The sequence below is a fragment of the Lepisosteus platostomus genome, chromosome 3 (genome assembly GCF_059453375.1).
Source record: "Lepisosteus platostomus isolate fLepPlt1 chromosome 3, fLepPlt1.hap1, whole genome shotgun sequence".
Classification (NCBI taxonomy): Eukaryota; Metazoa; Chordata; class Actinopteri; order Semionotiformes; family Lepisosteidae; genus Lepisosteus; species Lepisosteus platostomus.
Window position 1 is genome coordinate 42,449,648 of NC_142613.1, and position 19,609 is coordinate 42,469,256.

At 40.6% G+C, this 19,609-nt stretch overlaps 1 pseudogene; it reads left to right on the top strand.

The window, feature by feature from the left end:
• Positions 1–4,075: 4,075 nt before the first annotated feature.
• Positions 4,076–6,255, top strand: LOC148674896 (uncharacterized; annotated as a pseudogene).
• The last annotated feature ends 13,354 nt before the right edge of the window (positions 6,256–19,609 follow it).

A 19,609-nucleotide genomic window follows, 5' to 3' on the forward strand; every position in this document is an offset into this window, starting at 1 on the left:
TTAAGAAAACTCAGATAATATAGTTCAAATTGCATACATATGTAATGTACGCTATGAATTTGTCTTCACCTTAATATAATGGTATTAATAGCACATCTTTATGACTAAGAATGCATTTCTTAAAAAAGATAACAGAAACATCTGATGTCCATTTTTTTCTGTAATACTCTAAAGAACAATGTAAAAGCACTTTACATATTATAATAGTACCAGTACAATTTGCTTCAAAGTGTAAATCTGTAAATTATTAGATGTTCAGTAACACTACTACACCTAAAAGAATCAGGTTTATTACGAATTCTTTGAAAAAAGCAAGATTTTGTATATTAACATGACAAACTTTACTGAACAGAGCTAATATTCTGTATGATTTATTATGTATGTATAATACCAGAAATATTTTAAGATAATTGTAGTATGTTTGTTAACCAGGGAAATACATTTTTGGAGCCGTGTTGCATATTTAACCCTATGACTGGTCTGATGTTTTAATTGAAATATTATGGAATTATATATCTATGTACTATATGTCATATAAATGATTTTCCAGATCTACTAGTAGGTTCTAAGCATAATCTTAAGATACATTCACTTAATTGAATTAATCAATATGTCATAGATTCTGTACATACAGTTTGCAGGTTTGTTTGATCAAGTTTACATATATGTGTGTTTGTTTTGTGACCTACTGTATATACTGTACTTGAATTGCTATTGGTTAAACGAAAAGGAGAAATGTGACTGGCTGATGTTCATCTTTCAGAGATAAACTTCACTCCAAAGATTTCAGCCAATCTCTCTTTTAATTTTTCACCACTCAGTCCCTAAGTACTGCATTATCTAGTAAAAGTCCATTTTCCATTTTTTATTTTCATCTATTAGGAAAACTGGATAATTGGATCTTCTGTTATCTGATATGAGTCCTACAGTTAATAGGCTCCAACTAATGGTAGGCAGACTATTATTTGTAAGTTTATCTATAGTAATTGAATGTAAATCTCGAGAGAAATTGTCTACAAGTTTGTGGTCCTACGAGAATGTCCAATTCTCAGATTATGAGATTTTGTTTCCTTAAATTTATTTCGATAAGTTTATAAAAATCTGTCAATTATAAATAATTTAATGGAATGCTAAGTAATAATTAGAATGGAAAAAAGAAATTAAGGTTTTCACTAGTAATTTTACTACATTAAATATTATACTGTATATGAGAAATTTGTCATTATATTGTATATGAAGGTTGCAATTGAAAATCTCATATGTTTCTAACCTTGTTGAAACTTCCATGAACATATATTTTCTGTTTATTCTTTTACCACATTTTTCAGACACAAAATAACACTAGTCTTTTAATTCCAAAACATCATTCTTTATGGATTATTATATTAGACACAGTTAGTCATGTCATGGCATGTCATTTGCCAAAAAGCTTTATACCATACAGTGAGACACAGTTAGTGATAAGCAGAAATCAGAATAAATCATGTGATTTGCCCCCATATTGGCCATAATTCTTCTTCCCAGAGAAATAATGCCCCCAGTCAAGTACCCTGGACCTTCTGTAGGCATAAGGGTGTAATGTTCTAAATTCTAGTAGGTGCAAGACACAGTTCACATAATAGATTGTGATAAGAAGAAACCCTTTAAATATTCATTGCATGTGTTGGATCCCTTAAAGAAACAATACATTGAAAAGATCTAAAATTGTATAAACAGCAAAATTCAGAAGAAGGCAACACCATCACTAATGCCACAGAAGGAGACTGAAAAAATGCCAGTTTAGTGCAGCATCCACAGAAATAATTAATTCTTAAGAGACGCATTGAAAGACATTATTTTGCAGACATTGCACTGGAATCACAGCATTCTGAAGGTTAAAGGGCCCTACTGCAATGACAAATATTTGCTTACATCACCCAAATCAAGCTTAGAAACTATAGACTATTAAGCCTTCTTTTCTTGTAAGTATGACAGGCCAGCAGCAATTTTGCTACTAATAGTAGTAGCTTCAGCTGACCTGCTACTAGAGATCATTCAGGTCTCTATGGTGCGAATTGAGTGTGTTGAATTAGTTAACTAAATAATTGGTGAAGGGCTTAGAGACACATTTTCACATGTGTTTCATTTAGACTAGGTTTGTTATACAGTATAAAAGGATTCACAGTGGTTAATGGCATTGGGTTGTTGAAGTAGGTTTTTCTTTTGATATGGTGCCTGAATAATGTATGAAAATAAGCCTCTTTGAATAGTGTTTGCATAGTGTATTATTTCCATTGTGGTTTGTCCATGTATTCAGGCCTCATGAGTCACCTAAGGAGTGGTAGGCTTTCCTAAACTTGAGGATCACCTATTTGTGGCTTTGTACCAAGTCTGCCATTTAACATGAGCAAATGCAGTTTGGATAAGTCACAAATCAGAAATGTTGAATTTATTATTTTTCATGGTAGGAGTAACTCATATTAATACTATGGCCTTACCAGTTTTTGTTTTTAAACATTTAGTGGCTGTCCCTTCTAAATTAGTAGACATTAGAACACTAACAAGCTGTTAGTGTTTGGAGGCAAAGATTATCAATGAAATTTAATGCTGAAAAATATTATTTAATACAATACATACCGTTAGACTAGAAACAATTTGCCAATCTTTTTCATATTTCTTTTAAAAAAAGGGGAGTTGACTAGTCCATTTGATTATTCTTAGCTTGATGAATGAAGGCAACGTCATTATGATTAAATGGATTTTTTTAATGAAAGTTTGGGAGGAATGAAAGCAGCCGAGCTCATTCGACACAGCTGCCGCAATTCCCACTAATCCTGACACAAGCAACCGGTCTCCATATATATCAAACGTCACCCTCTCCTCTTCCTCGTTCGTTTTCTGCATGGTTCGTTTTCGCCTAGCTTGAATCCGTGCTCCCTTCTCATGGATCCGCAAATTCGCTGCTCCGATGAAGACCTTTTCTGCAGCACAGGAGACTCTCCTACCCCTCTCGTCCAGTCTTCCCCCCCTGCTCCCCTCACCTCCCTCTCATCACCTCCTTCACCTGCCGTGCCACATCAGCGCCGCTCATCTCCCAGCCAGTACTCACAAGATTCAACTCCTTGCCGAAGACTGCGTTCTGCCATCGTAGTCCCTCTCTCACCACAAACCCAGCCCTCCCGTCCCTCCACGGCAAAGTCTCCAAATAACCCCCGCTTCTCTCGAGGATGTCCCAGCCGCCACACTTCACGCACATCGGTTCCCCCTTCTCCTGGATCATCTCTCACGATTTCCAACTGGACCGTAGCAAGCCTCCAGAGGATACTTCGAAAACATGGAGTCCGTTTTAAAAGAAACGCTTAAAAAAAAAGCCCTGTTTTCCCTGTACTTAACCACAGTCTACACAAAGGAAACATCAGCTACACAGCTTCCCCCGGCGCCCTCCGATGACATCACCCGCACCGCCACCACTCATCCCAACGTGAGGACCCCGAGGCCGCCCGCACCTCTGCCTGTCGCGTCTTCTGTCTTGTCTTGTCCTGATATATCTGTGTCTGTGTCTCTTCCCCAACCAATCCATTCCTCTGCTGAACAACCGCACCTAGCCTCTTCCACCCAGCCTCCTTCCCTAAACTCCTTGCTGCCAGGTCTAAGGCCCCAGGCTCACGCCCCTCCCCAACCCCCTTCTCTGCTTAATCTAATTTCTGCACTCTCTCCTGTCTCTACCTCCGGCGTCCAACACGGCTCAAGCTCCGCCAGCTTGGTGCCTTCGGCCCCGGTTTCTTTTCTTTCGACCCCTGCTGCGGTCTCCACGGCCCAAAGGCCATCCAGTAAACGACCCCCAATTCAGCCAGCAGGCGGCTCCTACCCTCCCCCACCCCCTGGCGTCCAAGACAACTCGGCAGCCTCCTCAGTCCTTCACGCAGCCTTTGTCCCTGCTTCAATCCCTCCTCAACAGCCTTCGGCTTCCATATCCCAAGCCAATTAGCTTCAGGCCCCAGATCCGTCTAACCCCTCCTACCACAATCTGCTTTCCTCTCTTCTTCCCTCCTCATCTTCTCCCATCCCCGGTGTACAACACGGCATCAGTCATCCCATGCCTTCGGCCCTGGATTCCAATCTCCCCTCTACTAAGGACTTTTCTCTCCACACAGCCGTTCCTCTCCCAGCTCCTCCTAACGCACTAAAGTTTAGTCCTCCTCCCATTTCCTTTTCACTCCGGCAGCAAATTCTACGAGGTGCGGACGTCAATCTAGCTTACCTTCTCTCTTCCTCCACTTACAACTCCGATTCCAGAACAGTCGACTGCGGCTCGATTTCCGTTACTCTCAAATCTTCTGACCCTCACTCTGCTTCAGTCCTTCGAATTTCCGACTTCCGCTTGGCTTTCAGCATTTTTCGCGACATCATGTGCTCCGCCGTTCCTGAACATCGTCAGGAACTTGACGATTACATGCACATCATCCTCGATCTATCTGTCCGTTTCGAGGGCTCCCTGTTCTACGACTACCACAAGCAGTTCTCGGCCAAGGCCCCTGCCCGCCTACTCCAAAGGAACCAGCGCACCTACTGGGGAGCCCTCGACATTGAGCTTTACTGCCGCACTTTCGCCGGCATCAGATCTCTTTCCTGCGATTTCTGTTCCTCTTGGACACATCCCCTCTTTGGAGTCCGCCTTACTTTCGGATGCAGGAGTAGCCCAAAAATTTTCGATACCTTAGCCGAAGCTCTCTGCTGGATCCTCTTGAATAACTATAGGCTTCCTTTTCTCGTCCACCTTCTCGACGATTTCCTTACCATAGATTTTCCTCACACCCTACCCGCAAGAGCCTCTTCCACACTTACTTCCGTTTTCGGGAAACTAGGGGTACCTCTCGCCACAGACAAAACAACCGGTCCCTCTCATATAATCCAATTCCTCGGGATCACCCTCAATTTCATCAATTTCTCCGCCTCCCTGCCTCGCGACAAGATCGACAGGATCCAGACGTATATCTCTACCTATTCTTCCGCCAAATCTTGCACAAAGAGGGAACTTCTCTCTCTGCTCGGCCACCTCAATTGCGCCATGCGTATCATTCCCCAAGGACGGTCATTCATCTCCTACCTTCTCGACCTCGCCTCTTCCGTGTCCTCTTCTTACCACCACGTAAGCCTTTCAGCCGACTGCAAATCCGAGCCCAGGCTCTGGCAGCTTTTCTTGGCCAACTGGAATGGCATATCTCTCTTCTACGATGACCTCCTCTCCGACGCCGAGGATATCCAGCTTTTCACAGATGCAGCCCCCTCAGTCGGTTTTGGAGGCTATTACAAAGGCCAGTGGTTTGCAGCCCCTTGGCCTCCTGAACTTTCTTCGATCCCTCTCGCCGACCAGTCATCGGCCCTGTTCGAAATATTTCCAATTGTCGTTGCAGCTTCTCTTTGGGGCCACAATTGGAAACAAAAATCCTTCCTTATCCATTCGGACAACTATGCAGTAGTCCATATAATCAACAAAGGAAGGTCTTCATCCCGATCTATCATGAAATTTCTCCGCCGCCTTAAATGGATTTCTCTCACACATCAATTCATCCTCGTAGCTGCTCACATTCAAGGTAACCTTAACGAGATAGCTGACTCTCTCTCGCTTTCAATTTCAGAAATTCAGGAATTTGGCACCAGATGCAAGACGGAACCCATGCACAGTACCTCCCTATTCGGAACTCACGTTCCTCTGAATCATCCTTTCCATCACTACGTCCAGCTGGCCCAGCAAACTATCTTCTTAGGGATTGCCCCTCGAACTCTCAACTCTTACTGGACTGCCTGGAAGGGCTTCCAATCCATCCACCTCTCCACGAACATAAAATTCCCTTCTTTCGATATTCTCACCGTATCATCCTTCGTTTGCTATTGTAGAAACTCACTCAAGGTACAAGCATCCACCACCAAAGTATACCTGTGCGGCATCCACTTCTTCCATAAACTCCTTTTCGGCACGACCTGTCCCTCCCTTATCCACCCTCAAATTAGTCTCCTGCTTAAAGGCTTTCAGCGGCTTGAAAAACCACTTCCAAACCAACGCGCACCACTTACTTCGGACATCCTCGAATCCTGCATCTACATTCTCAGGTCGGGTTACCACTCACCCTGGGTCGACCGCACTCTCGAATCTTTATTCTTGTTAGCCTTCTTCGGCTTCCTAAGATGCTCTGAAATTACCGCTGCTTCCACATCCTTCGATCCCTCTTCTCAACCCCGTGCTTATCCGACATCTCCATCTTATCTTCCGATACACTGACCGTCTATCTCAAGAAAAGCAAAACCGGCCAACTCGCGTCTGGCACTCTCATCTATTATTTCAAACTCTGTTCATACATAAGCCCATACGAGCCTCTATCCCATTACGCACATCTTCGCACCTCTGCCGGAGCTTTGCCTACTGACCCTCTGTTCGTAAACGAGAAGGGCCGTATCACGACCCGCAACTGGTGTCTCTCTCACCTCTACGACATCCTTCAAACCGCCGGCTACCCTCCTGAACAATTCTCTGGTCACTCCTTCAGATCAGGGGTCGCGTCCTCTGCCGCTCGCCAAGGCATACCCGAGTATCTCATCAAGCAACTCGGCCGTTGGTCCTCCTAGGCTTATCATGCCTACATCAAAACTAACCCCGGTACCCTCAAGCAGGCACTTTCTCTCCTCGGCTGAATTAGTTTAATAATCATTTGGTTTTTGTTTTCGTTTTTTTTTTTCTGCACTGGTGACTGGTCCCGCTTGGTTCTTCTGGGGGGTCCTATCCTCCCCGTCCAACGGCTGGGAGGTCGGCCCTCAGCCAAGCAGGTTACGCCAAATTTCCACATCTCAATAAATGATTCTAATTTCTCCCAAGATTTCGGCTGCCATCATTCCTCGTGAAATTGAGTTTTTTAATGAAAGTTCGGGAGGAATGAAAGCAGCCGAGCTCATTCGACACAGCTGCCGCAATTCCCACTAATCCTGACGTAAGCAACCGGTCTCCATATATATCAAACGTCACCCTCTCCTCTTCCTCGTTCGTTTTCTGCATCCCTCTTCCACCCCCTCTCCACCTTTGCAGCTACCCCATTGGTTGCATGGGGGTCCTATCCTCCCCGTCCAACGGCCGGGAGGTCGGCCCTCAGCCAAGCGGGTTACGCCAAATCTCCACATCTCAATAAATGATTCTAATTTCTCCCAAGCTTTCGGCTGCCATCATTCCTCGTGAAAACACTATGTTTTGTTTTACATGAATAATAGTTATTTAAAAGCAAGTGTATTGCTTGTAAGCACAATTGCCACTGGATCTCTGGAGCAAAGAAAAGATTGGCATGGTCAGTACTAAAATGGAAAACCTGTAATAAAAAACTGCTGTTGCTGCAAAAGAATATGGCCTTGGGTCAAGATTTTCCAGATCAGTATTCTAGTATGATGAACAGTGGGCACCAAGGTTGCATTTCACCAGGCTTTCCCTCAAAGCCCTAGCAGATGGCATCTGCAACACCCACAGGATACATCATCTCAAAAGGTGCACCCGCATTTTTAGAAACCATGATCACACAACTCTCATACAGCACATATCATGGTGCTTTTTTATACATCTCATTAGCCCTGCAGTTGTCAGCCCTCAGCTACTCAGCCACACTGTGCTTCAGACAAATTCAGATGTGCTAACATCCATTCTGTTGACTAATTTAAGACAGTTAGTCAGGTGACATTTAAAAGCAAGGAAGCAGAGGCTTCCAATGGCCATCGACCTCTGCTACTCAGGAAGAGAGTAGGTCCTCTGTTATGCTCTGCACCAGAAAGAGTAATGGACAAGGAAGTAAACTGACAACCTGTGGAGATTTTGTGATTTTAGGAAATGAGTTTGAGATACTTCTGTTTCTTGCTGCTGATAAAAAGTTGAGCTGTCCAGATATTTATTAGAGAGCATTAAGAAGCTTAGTAAGAGCTCAGACAGGGCTCTAGAGTTACAGTAGTAGGTTTTGTTTTCTGGCTTTCAGTTTATTTTTTCTCGCATTATAAATGAGATCTTTGTTTTATTTTATGATTGTTTTTGTCTCTTTTCAGTGATATAGGATTATTTAAAAATTCAGTTATGGCCCCTTGCCCCTGGGAATGCCAAATTAACATTGTATTGATTTTGTATCAAAATGATGGTATCAGATATTTGTGCATATTTTTAAGTCATTCAAATTTGGGTTTTGGAAAGTATTTGATTTTTTCATGGAAATGATTTTGTGGAAATATAAAATATAAAATGAAAATGTGTATTCCTTTTAAAAAATATCAAAAGCACATTGCCATGCAATGAGTCATCTGTTATCTCCCCTTACAGAGCAAACACAAGCCCAGAGGAAAACCCTGACAAGGTCATTGACTTTCAGCAATATAGGCTTTGAAAAACCTGTATACTTAATTATAATGGTACTGCTGTTTAACCCTTGTCATTACCCTAGTTTTGCAAAGCTGTATTCACACTTTATTTTAATGAAAAAGAAAAAAATGTAATTCAATCCAGTCTATCCCAGAACTACAGTGATGTTACAATCTGGACGCCAATCCATTGCAGGGCTTTACATCAAGTGAGGAATTAGAATCTTTTTTTACTCAATAAAGAAAGGGAATGTCAAAATCGATTAAACTCACTTGCTAAGTAAATCAAGTCTTAACATAAAAAAATATTTGATCTTAAAGTTTATGTAATACTTATTTCACATACTGTATTGCTGTAAAATACTTATACTGCTTATTTGTAATGTGTGGTTAAATATTCTTTATAGACACATTGTTTTGACAGTATACACCATCGGTATAGTGTAAATATGATATTGTACTGATATTCATTAGTATAATAAATGCTTTAAAGGCAAAAACCTTAAGAATGGATAGGATTTGGAAGAATGTTGAACAAGTATTGAAACAGCTTTAATGAAAGGTTAAGATTTGAATTGATTGCATTTTTTACTTAGAATTGGTTCAGGTGATAGATGAAGGTGATAGGTGATAGCTAAAGTTCCTGAAGTTAGATCCTCAATTTTGCACTCTACTAAATATAGTACTATGTATACCTTATACTTTTTATCTTGTGGACTTCCTTTGCACTTTCTTCTTATACTCGCTATGTGTTCTAGTCAGAAATTAAAAGAATCTCAGCATTGCTAGAGTTTACCTCTGTTGCACCTGAGCCTCGCTGGTGCTCCTTACCTGGCTCCTGCTTTACCTCCTAGTGTGTGCCACCCTTCCTAATGTAGCCAGAGTCAGCAATTTGACCACTGTTCGCCTTCTCCATATTAGGACAGGAGGAGTTTTCTTGCCTTCTCAAACATGCAGTACTGTAGTTTGATCTTAATATCTACAATGAAAAGAGTTAGTCCCCATAACCTGCCATGATGTCAGCTCTTTCTTCTAGTTCTTCTGACATCGCTCCTCCCTGGAATTCTGGAGCAACCATGGCCACTTCCTCTTCACCCCATCCTCTCGGTCTTCTGAAATCTCTGCTCTCCCCACCCACCTTCCTCTTTCCTCAATCTCCATTTGCCCCTTATATCTCTCCCTTCTCTCCATTTCTGATCAAATGTCCAGCCACTGCAACTATCTTCATTGTTTTATTTGGTCCCCCTCCGCAGTCCTCCTTTTTGAGGTCTATGTACCCGCCCTCCCCTGCTCTCTGACATGTGGGGGTGAGTACATTGAGTTAATTTGCACTGTAGTGTTGTAGTTGCAGTTTGTTCATCTACAGTGATTCTCACATCTGGATTCACAACCTCCTTCTTTATATACAGTATTTCAAATATTTGGAAAACACTAAAAAACATTAAACTGTATGATAATTGGCTTACTTGAAAGATAACAGACTGTGAAACCTGTATAACAAGCAAATAAAAATGTATATCTAATGTTGTGCTTTACTCATCACAGGAAAAAAATACTTGCTGATGTGGAACACACATTGAAGTCAATACTCTGTAAACATATTAAAATAAGTTCACCTCAATATTGACATTATGAATGTGTGCACAATTACAGTTTTACTTTCATCTGTTTTAATACAAAATAATAAATACAATGTCATTGAAACTGGTCAATTCACACAAGGTAAAATATAAATGTGATAAACACACAGATTACATAATATAGCTGATTCTGCATAATTATTGATAACTTTGGTTTCACAAACTGTAGAGATGCTTTTTTAAAGTTTTGTAGAGCTTACGGGTTCATGTGGGTATGCGCCCTCGCCGCTGGCGCCGCAGGTCAGCCGCCCACCGCTGGGGACACAAACCTGGGCCTCCGGCATCACTCAACAGGCACCCAGCCAGCTGAGCTAAAGGGAGATCTCCCCCCAGCCCGGCGGCTGAGGTCCCTGCTATCCACAGGGAAGGGCAATGACATCATTGCACTAGTAAGCCGGCTCACACAACCTGTAATGTCGGCCATAGGCGTTACAGTATACAATGTTACAAACAGTATTTGGAGATCCTTTTGCAGAAGTTACAGCTGTGTAACAGGGCAGTAAGGTTAAGGGGGTGGAAAAAGGGCAGATCCATAAGGGGGAGGTGATGAGATGTGTGCACACCTCATCCTATAAACTCCATACAGAAGAGCAGGGAGGTGTCTGATTAGACTCTCATGATTTGTTTGCAGAGTGCATCAAGTACCTCAAGACCTCAGTGAGATTTCACACGTATCTTAAAAGAAAGAAAAGTAGTCCAGGTTTAAAATAACTATCAGTGTGCATTCTTAGTAACAGACGCGCTCATAGCCTTGTCAGCAGCTATTAAAAGAAGATGGTATTTGGCAGTCTGGTTAAACGAGTTCAGCTGGGTGTGGATTTTCACACTACTAATGGGATAAAGCAGGGACCTCTACAATAAAGCAAAGACCTACATTTACGGTGGGAACATTACAGTTCATTGGCGTTTTCTGATTACCATTTAACCTCCTTTATAGTGACAGTTTTTGTGCAGATTTCCCTACTACGCTACCAATAATGAGGGAGATCTGGTAAAGGCTGCAACTCATTTTGGGTAAGTCATAACAAACTCTGCACACTGGTTTGGTCCTATGTTTGGCCGTCCTTCTAAGCAGATTTGTTCCAGCTCTCTTAAGTTGCTTGGTGTTTGTTTATGGACAGCAGTTTTCAAATCTTTGTCCTTTGACAGGGTCACTAAAAGGCAGTAACTTTCATGCTCTGATCCAGCTGAAATGGAGCTTTAGCTTTGTTCTTTGAATCATTGTACTGCTGAAAGATAAATTTTTGACCCAATTTTAGGTCTGAAGGAAGTGTTCCTCTATGTTTTACCAGTATTTTGCTCCATCTGTGTTTCCATCAGTCCCTGCTGATCTTATGCAGAACAATAACATGATGCTGCAACCGCCATGCTGGAGAGTAGGAATGATGTTGACTGAGTGATGCACTCTGAGACGTTTGTGTTAGATGTAGCACATCCTATTTTCTCCTGTCTGATGCGAACGTTTTTCCACATTTGTAATATTACAAATAGGGATTTTGTTTAAAACTTCATGCAAGATTTTTAATGTTCATTTTTCAGTTTCATACAAGCCCTCTTTTATGGAGTGACAGGAATCCACGAGAACATAAACCGAAACCTAAACTCTTCTTTGAACTTTTCCCTTGACTTTATTGATCCATAACTAATAATAGCTGGGTGCCTAAAATAATTACTGTCTGTAAGCAAAAACTCCTCTAACTTCAAAATTAGAACTATTCTGTCGCTTGATTGGTCTATCCATGGCTTCCTTCTTTCACTTCCTCTTGTGCAACTTGCATAACATGGGATCTGTTCTCTGTCTTCAGACAGCAGATGGTGACTGACCCTAAATCCCCCAGCTTCCTGGTTTTTAAAATGTCATACAGTATGACCTATTGTCTTGACCTCTGCCCTCTTACACTTCCATCTCAGCCACTGACCTCTGTAACTGAGCCTCACAGGGGCATCCCTAACCAGTTTCCCCCTTACCTGGTTGCTCAGTTTTGAGGGGCAGCCTGATTTTGGCAGTGTCTTAGTGGGTTACTTTGAAATGTTTTAAAAACCTTGATATGTTTTTCACTTTAGCTGTCTTATCTTAATAAATATTAATATATACAACCTATATATAACATATAAATATAATGTATACATTAATAGTTGCAGTTGTAACAAACACCCATTGTTATTTCAAAAGCAACAAAATATGAAAACTGTGCAAGGGTGACTTATTATTTGACTTATTCCAAGGCACTGTTTGTTTTATTGGATCTCTTTAAGTTCTGTGCAAAGAACAGACCTTAGTTTACTTTCTTGCATGTCCATATAACTACTTGACAGCATTTCCTGGTTTATTATAATTAATTGAGTATAACTCAGTTACCATTGTACCATATGTTGCTGGCATTAATGTATTAATGTAACTGGATGCTTTTAATTATATCACCCTCAGGCCAACGTGGGAGGGCCAAGGCCTCCTGCTCATTAAATGCTTCCTGTAGATCAGAATATTGAGGGGGTATGGTAAGAACACCAGAAGGGGACGTCGCCATGAGTGCAATTCTTTTGGGTAGATGACAGCAATTTCTAATACATCTGGGTCCCCAAGTTAAAATTTCTTTACGGGACCAAGAAATGTTAGGGTCATGCTGTTGTAGCCAAGGAAAGCCTAGTACAAGGGGATGTGTTGGGGTCTCAAGGAGATAAAACCAGATGTCTTCCACATGGGTGGCGCCAATCTGCAAGCTTATAATTTCAGTTTGCCACCTAATAAGTCCTGGAGATACTGGGGAACCATCAATAGATTGAACATGAAGAGGTGGAGTCACCAGGGTCAAGGGTAAGTTCCAAAGCACGGCCGGTTTACAGTGAAACTATGAAGGCGATCTTGTCCTGAGGAGAAAAAAAAGTTTCCGGATGGAGCCTGAAAACCAGCCCACACTGTGCTAAGAAGCCCCGACATTTCGTAGGGTTGCCGTCAAACCTGTCAGATGGAATAAGTGGAAGAGGTCGAGGGGCAGGTGTAGGAGCTGGCGGGGGCGGAGCCGAAGCAGCAGCTCCAGCGTTGCTTTCTCGATTGTCGGTGGGCGGCATTGCCGACAGGTGCGCGGAAATCTGTTGGACGGAAGCCTGCAACTGGAGTAAGGCTTGCCAGTGCTGATCCAAAACTGAGCGAATCTCCTCTTGCTCTGCTGGGTCCATGTTAAAGGGCTCAGTATTCTGTTACGGATTCGGTAAGAGAAACCGAAACCAGTGAATGAACCCACTTGCAGGAGCTGATAAAGCCTAGCCGTGATCCAAAGAAAACCGTAGTCGAAGAAACGAGCTGAGAGTCCAGGTGAAAGCCAGAGATCCAAAAGGGAACGAGTTACCGAAGCCAAAGCGTGATCCGAAACCGTAGACAGAGCAATCCGATAGTCCATGGGAAGCCAAAGATCCAAAAGAGCGTGAGTACCGAAGCCAAGCCGTGATCTGAAAAACCGTCGTCAAAAGGGGAAAAAAACGTAGAAAGAGAAACCATTGGATACATCCTTCACTATCCCTTAAAATATTCATTGTATAGAATATTTTGCATAAATATTAATTACTCTATGACTTTTTTAATAAAAACTTGCTGCACCCAGCCATGTTACTTTGTCCCTGCTCCTCACCACCAATCAGTCTATCCTTGAATCCTTCCACATGGTTAATCAACAGGAATTATTTGCAGTAATTGCCAAAACCAATGCAACAACATGTAGTTTAGATCCCACACCATCTATTGTAATAAAATACTTCAAACATATGCCTAACCCATAATAAATATAACTTAACTCTCTTCTTTCAATCACTTTTATAACTGCATTTAATAGTAGTTTCAGTACGCTAACATGCAAGAAACCAAACGATAGATATTATTTTATATATGATCTATACATACTGTAGATGGATGTAGGCTCAGCCTCAATACTTCAGCACATATCCTGGGTTTATTAACACATAAAAACATATCTATAGTATCTTTTCTCAATTTCATAAATATTTCCAAATAAAAGTATTTCTTTCAAAACTGATATAGCATTTGTTACATTCAGACTAGACTATCGTAATGAGCTTAGGTTTGGTACACCTGTCTGCACCCCCTCAGCTCTTTGAAAGTGCTACTGCAAGTCTCTTAACAAAAACAAAAAATGCATACATATTATTTCTATTGGGTCCCAGTTTATTGTAGGATAGATATCAAAGTATACTTTCTGATCTACAATTTGCAAAAAAGTCTAACTCCCTCATATTTATAAATTTCTAACAACACACACACATCAAGCAAAACAATGTGGTCCACGGACAGCAGTCACTGGTAATTCCAAGAATCTCCAAAATAGTAATTGGCAGCAGAGACTTTAGCTACTGTACATGTCACCAAAATACTTCAGACACTACTTCAAATCAAGGCTGAAGACCTATTTTTACTCCCTATTTTCTAAGCATATTATCTGTATGGAATGTTGATGTTTAGAGTGTCTTACATCATTTTATTTACCTCAAACCATGGTCTTCTACCCAGTCACTCTAACCCATTTTTTATAATTTCCCACTATCTGGATTTACGTTTTTTAATTTGTTTTCATAGTGTTTGGATGACACTGGACTGACACAATTCAAGATTAATGGGAATTTAACTTATTCCCTAGATTTTAGTTTTTAATGTATGACTCTGTCTAGCGCTTCATGCCTATGGGTTTGATGTAAATTGTTTAAACAGCTACTGGACTACAATTAGTACAGTGTTTTCTCTGCATGACTGTTTTCCACAGTTAAAATCATTTCTCATCCAGTTACTCTTACAGTATATTGAAGAATTAGACAAACTGGATACCAGACTCTGTATGGAATTGAATCTGGACTGGGTAGAAGACCATGGTTTGAGGTAAATAAAATGATGTAAGACACTCTAAACATCAACATTCCATACAGATAATATGCTTAGAAAATAGGGAGTAAAAATAGGTCTTCAGCCTTGATTTGAAGTAGTGTCTGAAGTATTTTGGTGACATGTACAGTAGCTAAAGTCTCTGCTGCCAATTACTATTTTGGAGATTCTTGGAATTACCAGTGACTGCTGTCCGTGGACCACATTGTTTTGCTTGATGTGTGTGTGTTGTTAGAAATTTATAAATATGAGGGAGTTAGACTTTTTTGCAAATTGTAGATCAGAAAGTATACTTTGATATCTATCCTACAATAAACTGGGACCCAATAGAAATAATATGTATGCATTTTTTGTTTTTGTTAAGAGACTTGCAGTAGCACTTTCAAAGAGCTGAGGGGGTGCAGACAGGTGTACCAAACCTAAGCTCATTACGATAGTCTAGTCTGAATGTAACAAATGCTATATCAGTTTTGAAAGAAATACTTTTATTTGGAAATATTTATGAAATTGAGAAAAGATACTATAGATATGTTTTTATGTGTTAATAAACCCAGGATATGTGCTGAAGTATTGAGGCTGAGCCTACATCCATCTACAGTATGTATAGATCATATATAAAATAATATCTATCGTTTGGTTTCTTGCATGTTAGCGTACTGAAACTACTATTAAATGCAGTTATAAAAGTGATTGAAAGTAGAGAGTTAAGTTATATTTATTATGGGTTAGGCATATGTTTGAAGTATTTTATTACAATAGATGGTGTGGGATCTAAACTACATGTTGTTGCATTGGTTTTGGCAATTACTGCAAATAATTCCTGTTGATTAACCATGTGGAAGGATTCAAGGATAGACTGATGGTTAGGAGCAGGGACAAAGTAACATGGCTGGGTGCAGCAAGTTTTTATTAAAAAAGTCATAGAGTAATTAATATTTATGCAAAATATTCTATACAATGAATATTTTAAGGGATAGTGAAGGATGTATCCAATGGTTTCTCTTTCTTTGCAAGAATATTTGGTTTGAATAGGCCGAGCAATCTTTATAACAGTCTAATTTGAGTAAGTGTGTCACTGCTTTACTGTAAATCATGGAATTAATTTTGAGAACATTACTTTTAAAGGTGCTATTGAATGTAGACACTAGACATCATATAGTGTGTGTCCAGGAGTTGATCTACTAAACCTGAGTTGGTAAATCCAAAGGTGGTGAGAGATTGAGTCAACATGTATAAATGCATTTTACTTGATTGTTAGTCAAACAGGGCCATTGTAATTCAAAGCTGATAAGATAATGGTCTGATATAATTAGGTTTTGAAGCAACAGCTGCTGAATAATTATACCACGTGTATTGACTATATGATTATGAGAGTGTGTAGGAACTAAGACTTTCTGATTGAAACCCACACTGTAGAGAGCCCCAAAGACAGACAGGAAGGTTTTTTTTCCACGACAACATGCATGTTAAAATGGTCCAGTATGAGACTGTTATCATAACTCAGTAAACATAGACAAAAATTCATTTAACTCTACCATAAAGGTTCAGTAAGATTCCAGAGACCTATGAACAGCTATTTGTTGAAATGAAAGTTGCCATTTAAGATGGAAAGAATGTATTTCAAAGGATGATTAGTATGAACCTTGTGAAAGTATGAAAATCCATTTAAGGAGACCTCAACTAGTGGTATGAAATCATCATATCTTAGTCAGGGTTCATTTAACACAAGGATATCTACTGTATGACACACAATAACACCTAGGGCCAATTTTCCCAAAGGCCAACTAACCTACTAGGTTTTTGGAGTATGTGATGAAACTGGAGCACCGGGAGAGAACCCACATGAACATGGGGAGAACATACAAACCCCATGTTAACAGCACTCCAGGTCCAGAACTGAACCCTGGGCCCTAGTGCTTTAAGGCAGCAATGCTAACCACTGGCCACCGTGCTGCCCTGTTGTTAGCCATATCTAACTAAATTCTCCAATGATAACCATTCCTTCCTTTTACATACTGTATATCCCTGATTTAATAATATAAAACTGAATTAAAAATCACATGGATTTGTTGCTCTGTAGAATACTCTCAACACTATGTCATATGGATGATTTTTTGTCTATATAGATTCTGAGACTCTTATCTAAGCTACGTTCTCATAACTGAATGCTATTTTGATATACAGAACTACTCTTACTCTTATTTCTGTATCTCTTCAGAATATGTGCCAGGGTCTCAGGATTTCAATGAACCTGGTGGTGGCAGAAAGTTTCCTTAGAGTTTAGTCTAAATACTGTTGCTCCATCAGAATAATAGCTGCAATGTAACAAGTGTAGAAAAACTTACACATTTAATCAAGTGTGAGGTCTTAAAACTGTCCTTGATTTAGAATTATGACCCAGCTTCACAACATTCTAAAACAGCAATCTGTCTCCAATAGCGTAAATTAAATATGCAAAAAAAAAAGATATGTCATACACACACAACACTTTTGAGTGACAAAGAACCACATACACTGGCATTTAAAACCCAAATGTCCAATCATTCAGTAATTTAGGTCAATATATCAAGAAGTATTACCTTCTCCACAGCTGTATGCTTGAAAATGGACACATTATGGTGTCATTGGTGACATTATGAAATAATGAAATAATAACTTGGCATAGCTTTAAAAACAATACTTTTTCTCTGTTCTAGGATTATAAAATATAAGTAAAACAAGAATTAGAGAGAAAAGAATTGTTCACAGTTGTCCTGCACAATATTTTTAATTAATGGCTGTTACAGTGAAATGTATGTATAAAACTAGATTATTGGCAACATAAAGATAGAAATCTTATAGATTTATTTTTATTTAGAGAACTTAATTATCTAGCGGCTTACAGTGTGTTTGTTTCCAGCTGCCAGCCAGAAGTTTGCAAAACCTTATACATTATTCATGGGAAGTGTTTTTTCTACCTACAATGTGTTGCCTTAAGACTATATGAACTAATGTTATGATTATGTGAAGCTTATTCAGCTTGCTTTGAATCTGTGTTGCAAAACATTCTGATTTTTATGTCTGGAGTCCAAGAAACTCTATTTCTCTTAAGTTTTTTTTTTGCTCTTTGATTTTGGAAAGGGCTGGTTGTATATTAATTCTGAATTTACACTCTGCCTTGAATAAAACAATTTAGAACCTTTCATAAGATAAAATGTTATTTTACCATTGGAATACGAGCAACGTACCTGTTTACTTTCTGTACCTAAGCAAAGCACAAACAAATAGTCCACATGCCTGACATACTGTAGGTGTAATGAAATTATGGGAAGACTCTTAAATGAATTCAATTTAAGAATGTGATTATAACCGTGACAATACAGACTACACTGAATTGTGTTAAAAAAGACACTAATGAACAAGAAAAAAATATGCACTAGCCACAGCCTCTGCAAATGTGTCAGCACTCTCTGTGTCTAGAAGACAATCTACATGGTGAAGTGAAGACCAATAGGTATGGAATATTTTTCTTCTATAGTAAACAAGCAGACAAGATGTCTCGTGAAACTTCAGAATTAATTCTGCTGCTGCAATTGTTATTTAATTCTTCGGTAAAGCTGAGTGAGCCAGTTGCAGATGTGGCCTGGTATGTCCAGGCAAGACCGTTTCTGTCACGCCCTCTGCAACCAGAGGGCGCTCCTTCTCTGTCCTGTCTCTCACTTCCTGTTCTTTGCTGTTCTTCCAGTGTTTCTCTCTCTCTGGGGCTATATATTTCCAGGTCTTTTATTCTGCCTTCGCTCAGCATTGACGTTCGGATGTCCTGAAACCTGCCTAGCACCAGGTCGCCCCACGTCCGCTACCTGAGGGCATAGGTTTCTATACGGCATTTCCTGAACAGCTGAGCCCGGGCTAACCCCCGTCTCGCCGCTACGCATAGGGTCTTTTCGCTCTCCTGTCATTCCACGGTTCGTCCTTTCCGACATCCGTGACAGTTTCATAGTTGTTATAACATACTGTTGTCATTAACCAAATAAATTTTAACTGGGTTAATAACAGTCAGGTAATGTCACGGCTGAATACAGCAGCACAGGTGGTGATTTGTCAAAACCCAAGTGCAGGAGACCAGTGAGTGAAAAGTGAAAGGTGATAATGAAATAATTGGTTACTGGTCAGTGGGGCTTAATCAGTCCAGGTCAGTCAGTAATGGGGAGGAAAATGGCTGCCAAACATAGCCCATTGGTTGGAAAAAGGGAGTCTCTGATATGGAAAGAAACCAAATAGCGGGACCCCCGAAAAGGAAATCGAACGGGATTAGAAGGGCAGCCCTCAGGAGCGCCATGTGTACAGGTTGGCAAACTCGAGGGTTGATGCACTGACCGATGAACAAATAAGTGTGGAATGGAGTGCGGGCTAGAATCTGAGGCTGCTAAGGCTGGTGCGCCGAGCAAAGCTGGAGTTCAGGCTGCTGAGCCGGGTGATGCCGAAAGCCAGCTTGGAGCTGAGGATGCTGCACCGAGAGACATTGAGAGCTGAGGCTGCTGTCAAACGATATCTTGAAGATGAAATTGCTGCCAAAACACAGTCTGCCGGTTCGAAAAAGGGAGCCTTGAGTACTGATGAAACCGGATGGAGAGCCTCCTGAAAAGGAAGCTGGATGGCTTGAGGCTGCAGAGACTGCGCTGGCGCATAGTGAGGGCTGGCTTGGTGCTGGAGCTGAAAACTCCTGTGCAGAGTGAAGAGCTGGCTTGAA